General features: G+C 43.8%; 1 protein-coding gene across 2 annotated transcripts in view; it reads left to right on the top strand.

Moving 5' to 3' along the window:
* The window catches only part of FBXW7 (F-box and WD repeat domain containing 7), a 211,932-nt gene that overhangs the window by 111,252 nt on the left and 91,080 nt on the right, over positions 1 to 9,600 (top strand). The window lies entirely within an intron of this gene.

Below are 9,600 nucleotides of genomic sequence, written 5' to 3'. Positions count from 1 at the left end.
TGAATTGTATGAACATTTTTGTCTCCTTTTATCTAGAAATATTGACCACTAAATAAAGTGATGTGGTGTAGAAATCGCCACTTGTTTCTGAATTGTTGATTCTAGGAATATACAGAAATTGAAGATTGCCCTGAAATGTTTCGAAAACGTCTGTGTGATCACGAGGAGTAGAAATCCTTTGGCCATGGGGTCCGCCTGTGCAGCCCTCGGTCGGTTCTATCAGGCTGATGACTATACATGGTCACAGGACACCAGGCCTGCCATGTCCACGTGTAGGTCATTACAGTGAAGTAATAAGGTGGTGTCAATGGTAGACCTTGACGTCTTCTACATGGGCACAAAGCTCTTCAGCTATCACTTTTATATTTCACGGGTGGATGGACTCTGTTTTTAGGGACATTTTAAGGTTAAATACATTTCACCTTTCTATATCCTTTTGTAGTTTTCTGTAAATTTTATATATTTTTTTTTCCTTTTGGAATATGGGATAGTAATAAAGAACCTCCTAAAAGAGATAGAAGTCGTACGCCACTGTATATGAAAGGGACTGTCATGTTATGAGCTCCAAAATCATATGCAAGCCATAGGATAAATTTGATTCAAATGTTGCTTCTTGGCTTTTATTCTTTTGATCATTTCCATTAGGGCAGAGCAGTGATCAGGGACCACATTTTATCTCTAGTCAGTACAGGGAGCGGGAGGTAGCCTGAGACACACCTCCTATATTCTCATTGGCTTAGGCTGCTCCTTTATCCCCTCCCCCGCAGAACTATCTCCTGTGATTAGCCCCTGTATATAACCCAAGGTTGTAACAGACCTGGCAGCAAGATAGTGCCTGGAGATATCATGTCTCCTACAGCAAGGACTAAATGATTACGAAATGCACAATACTACTTCACCACGAATGCAGGCTTCCATGAGTCACATCCATGTCCTGTGCTTTTCACAGCTAGATCATGTACTATTGTGGTCTATGGAACTGATAACATGTCTGTGTTTTGTTTTTTTGCGGTCAAAGGGTTCCTGTCAGTGATGGTAATGCGTGCATATGTCTGAACAAATACTTGGAGATTTTACCTACATGGAGGTTTAATGACCCCAACTTTATTCTGCTGATAAAATACTTTTTGTGCTGTTTTGTTGTGACATAGAAAGCTGTTTTTCAGTACCTTTAAAAATAAAATATAATGAAAATATCATATTTATCTATTTTTTATAGTAGTGTTTAAACAAAATGAAAAACATTTGTAAATTAAACTCAATGAATGTATGTATGGGCTCCCCTTGTTTTTGGATACATAATATTTGTCCCGTGTGATCGGGGCGGCTCTGACTATAGATGTTGGATTCTCTTTACATATGGCACCCGGGGCCCATGCAGCTCCTTACTGAGGGACCATATGGCCTCCTGTGGAGTGCAGGCTCCACGCACATGTCCTGAGAAGTATGTCCGGGTTACTTAGATGAATGTTGCTGGACTACAAAAGGCGTGAACAGTCCTGTTTTCTGCGTTCTTTGCTCAGCATCCATACCAATGTGGCCAGAAAGCACCTTATAAGGCTGCCTTATATTCTTAGACTCGCCTTTGGCTTTGATGAAAAATTGAGAAACACAAGGTTTGATTTCCCTGTACCCCAGTGGGATTCGCTGCCAATGTCCTTGTCTCATAGTGTTAATGGTGGTGGGCTGGGGGTGCACACAAACACAGGCAGACCACCTAAACTGTGCACATATTGCCTGACCTTGGGCCCCAGTGCCTCGATCATGTCTGCATGGTCTGAATACTTAACTCTCTTCATTCAGACATCCTTTTTTTCTGTAAGAGAAAAGTTGGACAGTGCTATGGATCTAATTTTTCTCCATGTTTGTTATAACCATCATTGTGGCATCTTCCATACTTGCCCCACTCTTTTAATAGTAAAAAATGGACAGTACCTGGATGTCACAGGGAGGGAGTTTGTGCTGCCTGATTTTTGTCCTCATGGACCCCTTTACTAAAAGGACGAGTTCAATCTACAAATTGGATAAAAAATGCATGTCTATATTTTTTCAGTTTAGACTGTAATGGGCATATGTTCTGTCCGTGACAAAAATGGAGCCTGAATAAGGTTGTCCTGGATTTGGGTTTTTCAAAAATAAAGAATAAAGACTTGGAGTTTGTTTCTCCATGACACTACGTCCTGTGTCCCTCGCTGCCCACAGTCCGGAGTTCTGAGCAGCCGTAGACATGTTTTGTCCTTAATGACATTGTCCCATTGGAGCCATGTGCCATTGACGTCGCAGTCTGAAGCATCTTGCAGATTAGGGACAGGGACCGAGTTGCTTTAAAAAATGCCCCAATCCTATAAAACAATGTGACTGCGATTAATTCCTGGGTTCCCTTTTTTCAGGGCAGAGTTGATTATTTCCATGTGTTGAATGGCCTCTCTATGACAGGGAGCTCGTCTCTGGGCTGTTAAGGCCTGGACCGCACGTGGCGTAAGAGATACCACTGCAGTGCGACTAATTCTAGTGATTGCGGTCACTTTTCAGCCCAGAAGGTTCTGTACCCCCCCGTCAGTACTGATCCAGCCCTGCATAACCACAGCATTAGATGCCACATGTGCAGTGAAGCTGCCGTGTAGCTTCTCATGTTCTCGGGCCGGGTGATTGCAGAGTGGTACTGTCTCGTCAGATGTACATCCTCCTCTTTATGTGCACACATACCATACTGCTTTTCCGCCTGATTTAACAGCTAATAGAAAAGCAAAACACAACTTCCATTTCCACCCATAATGCTCAGAAAAGCCATTATTTTGCGCAGAGTTGTTAGCGCCCATATGGGTACATGAGCATTGTCATTAGACATGTGTTGTGGTCATGGTTGGAAGAACGGCCAGATCTGTTATGTTGATGGCTTATTGACATACTGTGCCGGATTTGCATTTTCCACTCTTTCAGCTGTCGGTCTGACTTTTCCTCTGTTTAAAAATAATGTACAGATGGCCGTCTGATCGCGTCTTGTTTCTATGTACAGACGATACCTTCGGAATAACCACCCTGCTACGTTGGCACAATTGGCACCTAACATGCATTCTCTGAGCAGCGATCACTGACTTGGTGCTGTCTGATCTGCTGAGACATGGGTGACAATGTCTCCCCAGACCATACTCAGGCCTTCTCCATCCTATTCCACTGACGTAGTAGATTCTGCACAAGTTAGTTATTGCTTTGGCAAAATAGCCTTGCTCTGCTGTTAGGTGAGGCTAGCGATACATTGTGACGATCTCCCAGCTGTAAGGTAACAAAGCTTTACTTCCCAGGGCAGATCTCCATCACCCATTGGGGTGCCTTTTAGATGAAATCTATGTACCCGTAGACTGTGACTATAGAATCCGCTGACCGTATTTTTCTTCTGCCAGTGTGCAGGACTTGGCACCATGATGAGTCTTTACCAGAAATGTATAATCACTTTCTCTTGTCAGTGTCCTCATTCTTCCCATAACTCACATTAGCCTTTCGCCCCATGGGTGTTCTGCGTTACCATCATGACCTTTTGTTAAGCAAGTGGAGCCTATAAATGGCTGAGCAGCATAATCGCAGACTAAACCCAGTAACCACAGTGTGGGGCTCTCCACATTGGTGTCGTCGTGAGGTTGTGTCCAATCTGACCAGGTAGTAAGAAGTTAGCAGGAGCGTCCTCCATTTCTGGACAAGTCTTAAGTACCCTCCTCATTGGGGCGTTGTAGGGTGGCAGTGGCAGCGGCCCAAGTACCGTGGCACCGGGCACAGCTGGGGAGCTCGGGCTTTACACCTTGATGAGTGATTTATTCGCTCTAGGGCCAATAATACTGATGGCAATAAGTGTATTTCTATGGCACTAATAAGTCCCACAGTGCTCATTCCTAGGCTGCTAGATCTGCTTAGTTCACACTTACACGGGTTGTCCCATCAGTCATTTCATTCCAAAAGTCCTGAACGTAATTTTGCAGTGTTTGTGGCATTAAAAGAAAATGTTCATTTTTTTGCTGCCATTTTAACCCTTTAATGTGCACCTATTACATGGTGCTGGATTCAAACACAAGATAAAATGAAGCTCCTTTCTCCTGTGGCAGCCAAACATAGTCGCTATAGATTTCGCCTACAAGCTGGAAAGAAAAGGTTCAAAAATCGTACAGCTATATACTGCTGTAGCATCCAATAAAAATCTCAAAATGTCTGATGGTCCAACCGGGGCCATTAGGTGACCTGCACATTGAAAAACATTGTGAACACCAGATGGCGCCATACAGTGTGGATCGCCTGTTCACTGCATGAAAAGAGCAAGCAGAATTCTTGCTGTGTGATCGATGCACTGAGCCTGATATATAAAGCTGAGACCACCCCCATTTACATCGGCGGGTATGGTGTATGGACATTGTCCAATTATTGTAACGATTGCGATTTCTCGGCGGTCAGTCGCATGGTGGCACCTCAGAATAATAAAAACAGACAAATCAACCCGCTTGCAGTGAATAGTTACTCGGATGACATGCCAGAACAGGGAGTAAATGCTATCCGCTGTCAGGTGCCAGATGGGGTGACCATACAGAAAAGCTGTCCGCCTGCAGTAGCTGGTAAGGGGAGTTTACGGCCGACGGATGTTATCACAGTCAATGAAAACTGTACGGGAGAAGGGGCACATAGGATTGGGAGCTCTGTACCAGGACGGCATCATCCCAGTCCTTACAAAGAAAATCTAATATGAACAGAAGTTTATTCCTAAAACCCCAGATCTTGATCACGTTGGATTAATGGCCGTCCGTATAAATGTGGCATTACAGATCCATATTTACATGCGGCAGCTTTTGTTACAGAGGAGTCTGTGATTGATCTATCGGAATGATTTCTTCAGGCCGCACTCAGATCATTGGAAATGTGAAGAGCAGATCTGCCGGGTGTGAATCTCCCCTCACTGTAAGGAGCTCCATGTATGCAATATGGTTGCTCATAGGTCTGCATTTCTCAGGTTTTATTACATGGTGAAGTTTTGGGGGGGTCTGTATTCCTCAGGCGTATAAGGGGATGCTGCTATATTTAAGATTTTGATTTAATATTTTTTTGCTCCATAGGTCATCCACCTTAATAGAAAGTGTAACCCTGTGTCTGGACAATAAGACTGTTTAATGTGCTCCAAAGTAATATTTCCAGTCGTTCAGCCCTATAATAGAGATCAATAGGAGCTTATTAGCATGTCATACTAAATTCTCTGTCAAACTACTTGTCCCATCCAATACTTATGTAAATTTCTTTTCATTAGTGTAAAAAAATATTAACCTAAGGACATGGCAACATACGTAGTTTTCCTTACCTCCCCACATGTATGAGGATACAACACTGATGACCTGTAGAATGTAAGTCTGCAAGGACAGGGTCCTCTCCCCTCTGTACCAGTCTGTCATTGTAAATTTGTTTACTGTAAATGTTATCTATAACCCTGTACGTAACCCCTTTTATCATGTACAGCACCATGGAATTAATGGTGCTATATAAATAAATAATAATAATAATAATAATAATGTGGGCTATTAAGCATTGAGGTCTTTGAGTGATATCTCAGGTAGACACAAGATGGCGCTGTTGCCATTCATTCTGAAATACCTGATTCTTCTGTTCTCCATCCCTATATGTTGCAGTTATTATAGCTGAATGGATAATTTACAGAAACCTATGATTAGTGCATAAGCAGTATGGTGTGTTTTAGAAAAGCAGGTTAATATTTGCCTGTTAATAATTTTTTCTGTAGCTTGTCCAGTTTCCTTGTTGCATGAATATTTGTACCATAATTATGATTCCTAACAGTTTCTGGCATGTGATCTCTGAATACCAGGTGGTAAAAGTGGAAACCTTGGCTTGACGTGTTTAACTAGGAAGTAACACACTGCTCCGTTTCCAGATGTCTTCCAGTAACGGGCCTTCTTGTAATGGCGTTGATGGGAGCTGCTTCTGCAGTTGTCTCAATAACAGTTGTCATTGGAGGCCAGATAACCTGAATGAAAAGCTTTTAGCGCATTTCTTTTGATTAAAGCTTTTCAGGTTTCTGGTTTTCAGAGCTGTCTTGGATAGATTACTCCTTAAGATGAGAGCTTCTCGTGTACATCAGGACTGACCTTACAGCTGCAGGGCAACATGACATCCTTATTTCTAAAGCACCATTATCGCACACATCTGAAGGACTTCTGCCACTGTCTGATTGCTCACAAGTTGAGCCATTTTTAAATATGCACATAATTTATTAAACAGTTTCTACAATGCTTTGCCAGAGACGATCACTTGTCTATGCACTGGGTATACTGTTAGACATATAGTAAATAACTAGCGTCCAGCACACAAAAAATGGCTTCTAAGAATGCAATGTGTAATGGGAGTAATGGAAACACTGCCGTGGTCCGAGGAAAGCCTGATGGGCACGACTAGGTGAGCACCTGACTCTTCACTAGAGCCTCTGATAGTGGAGTTAGGTTTGGATCCCGATGAACATCAGGTGCTGGTCAAGGACAGACCTCGGACGCATGCCAGCTGACCCCCAAGGGACAGGTAGCTGGAACTGCCCTGATACAGGCAGGCATTGCGGGTACACAGGAACCACAGATGCTGATAGGTATGGTTGGTATAGGCACTGGCAGGTGCGGGCTAGTATGCAGGGAGGCACTGGCAGGTTCGGGCTGGTATGCAGGGAGGCACTGGCAGGTGCGGGCTGGTGTGCAGGGAGGCACTGGCAGGTGCTGGCTGGTATGCAGGGAGGCACTGGCAGGTGCGGGCTGGTATGCAGGGAGGCACTGGCAGGTGCGGGCTGGTATGCAGGGAGGCACTGGCTGGTGCGGGCTGGTATGCAGGTAGGCACTGGCTGGTGCAGGCTGGTATGCAGGTAGGCACTGGCAGGTGCGGCCTGGTATGCAGGTAGGCACTGGCTGGTGCGGGCTGGTATGCAGGTAGGCACTGGCAGGTGTTGGATGGTATGCAGGTAGGCACTGGCATGTGTTGGATGGTATGCAGAAAAGCACTGGCAGGTGCAGGTGGGTCCAGCTGATCTACAGATTGGCATGCCAGGTGCAGGTGGTTCTGGCTGAAATACAGACTGACAAGGCAGGTACTAGCAAGGACTGATAGGAACAAGGCAAGAATCAGCAGGTAGGGTTAGGGACGAGCAGACACTGGTGGAACTAGCAGGTACTAACAGACAGGGACCTGAGAACTAACAAGCGTGCTGAGAAGACTAACAACATTGCAGAGGCACCTCCATGCAGGTGGAAGTGCCTTAAATAAAAAGTGTCTCCCAGCCATTGGCTGGGGAAGCTTTAGGACTGCGTGCACTGCCCCTTTAAGAAGGAAAGTGTGCGTATCCTAAGCACAGTGCCTGGGGATTTTCACGTTGTGCCCAGACCCCGGGCAGCAGCCAGAGAGGAAGAAGGAAGAAGTTTTGGACGGGGGGGCCACAGCGTTGCTTGAGTCGGCGTCCCTACTGGAGGAGAGGAGTAACGTGCAGGGATGCCGGTGCTACACAGTACCCTTTGCCATTTATATTAACATAACTGCTTGTATTTTTACATCATTACTCTATTAGCTGGTTTCTACACTATGCTGTGCCTGCACAATAGACCTTTCAATAACTAGGCACTACTGAGCTGACACAAGCAGGTTTAAGCTGTGTTTAAGGCCTAATGCTGACAATTCAATTATGTGAAACTGTAAATTCTGCTGAGTTGATGCACATGGCAGAGGATTATCTTTTGCTATATGCATCAATATATCTGTATTGGCAGTTTCACATAATTGCTCTTTCAACAGCATCAAACACAGCTCAACGCAGCTTGTGTCAGCTCTACACTGTCTAGCTATTACAAACCAGGGCTGTGGAGTCGGAGTCGTGGAGTCGGAGTTAGTTTTGGTTGGAGTCGGAGTCGGTAAAAATGTACCGACTTCAGCTTTTAAAAAAATGTATTAATATTTCATAATTGAACTTTCATATGAATTTTATAAATGTTACTCAAATATATATGTTCTATCAAACTATGAACAACAGTGATAAGCAGTTTTGCTGGAGATAGAGACATTTCTTACTTCTTGTGTGTCACTGTTCTCCACTGCCCTTATCTAATCTTATACTTGGTTAACCTCATGGTGCCCCAACCCCCCTACTTACAATGTATGAAATTGAAAGTGCAAATGTGTTGCAAATTCTTAGTAGTAAAGCTCCTCCTCTAGACTAGATGTTTACTAGGTGTGCGTCTTCCAAGCATCTCACAGCTGCTACTCAGAAGAGGAAGACTGTAAGAAGTATTATCCTTTCAACAAACTTTGCATCAGTTAACTGTGAGTACATGAGGAATAACAGTATTACTGACCACTATATCAGTTGTACGACCTGGCAATAATTTTGTACAATTGTTTTTAGGAAAAAGCTACATAAGTACTGTAATAATTATATATGACATCTATATATCTATGTATTCTATGTGTATATATCCTATCTATCCTATTCTGTCTGATCACACTGTGCTTTTACTGTACGTGGCAAATTAAATGTCGGGTTTATGAGGACATGGGTGTGTAAAAATCGGATGGTGCTCCCATGGTCCGAGTACCGTACAATGTTTTTCTGACACCCATTGACTCGCATTGGCCATTCTTGCCCGAGATACGAGCACAATCGCCACATGCTGCCATGTTTTTTCTCTGTCCGATTTCATCTGAGAAAGAAAATTGCAGATGAGCTGTAACTCATAGATTAACATTGGTCAGAGCGCAATCCGACTTTTTTTTATCGGATTCCAGTCTTCGGTTTTCCTTGCAGATGAGTGTGAGCCCTTACTGGTTCTTTTCTTGCTTCTTAGTGCTGTCTTTGTCTCTGACTTCTCCATCAGCCTCCTCCAATTACAACACAAGACGGGGCAAGGGTGGCACTAAGGCTGGTTTCACACTTGCGTTTTGATCTGCAGCGTTTTTTAAAAAAACGCATGTGGTGAAAAAACGCATGTAAACGCAGCAAAACGCCGCGTTTTTTAGACGCATGCGTTTTTGCATGCAGAAAAAAAAACGCGGCGTTTTGCCGCGTTTACATGCGTTTTTTCCTGCGTTTGCGTTTTTTAAACGCATGCTGAGAAGTGTGTGACAGCTGCCAATCATCAAAATCAACTAGAAAACCCACTATAAACAGAAATAGCTAGGGTTAGGGTTAGGATCCCTAGTAACCCTAGGGATCCTAACCCTAACCCTAGGGATCCTAACCCTAACCCTAACCCTAACCCTAGGGATCCTAACCCTAAGGGTTAGGGTTAGGATCCCTAGGGTTACTAGGGATCCTAACCTTAGGGTTAGGGTTAGGATCCCTAGTAACCCTAGGGTTAGGGTTAGGGTTTTCTTGTTTTTTCTTGTGTTTAGGGTTAGGGTTGGGGTTTTCTTGTTTTTTTTTTGTGTTTAGGGTTAGGGTTTTCTTGTTTTTTCTTGTGTTTTCTTGTGTTTTTCTATAAAAACGCATGCGTTTTTAACGCAAGCAAACGCATGTGCTTAAAAACGCATGCGTTTACATAGACAGCAATACATTTTTTTTGCCGCGAATAAACGCATGCGTTTTTTTGCGGC

Source organism: Ranitomeya variabilis, chromosome 1 (assembly GCF_051348905.1).
Source record: "Ranitomeya variabilis isolate aRanVar5 chromosome 1, aRanVar5.hap1, whole genome shotgun sequence".
Lineage (NCBI taxonomy): Eukaryota > Metazoa > Chordata > Amphibia > Anura > Dendrobatidae > Ranitomeya > Ranitomeya variabilis.
This window is presented reverse-complemented; position numbering and strand designations above follow the sequence as displayed.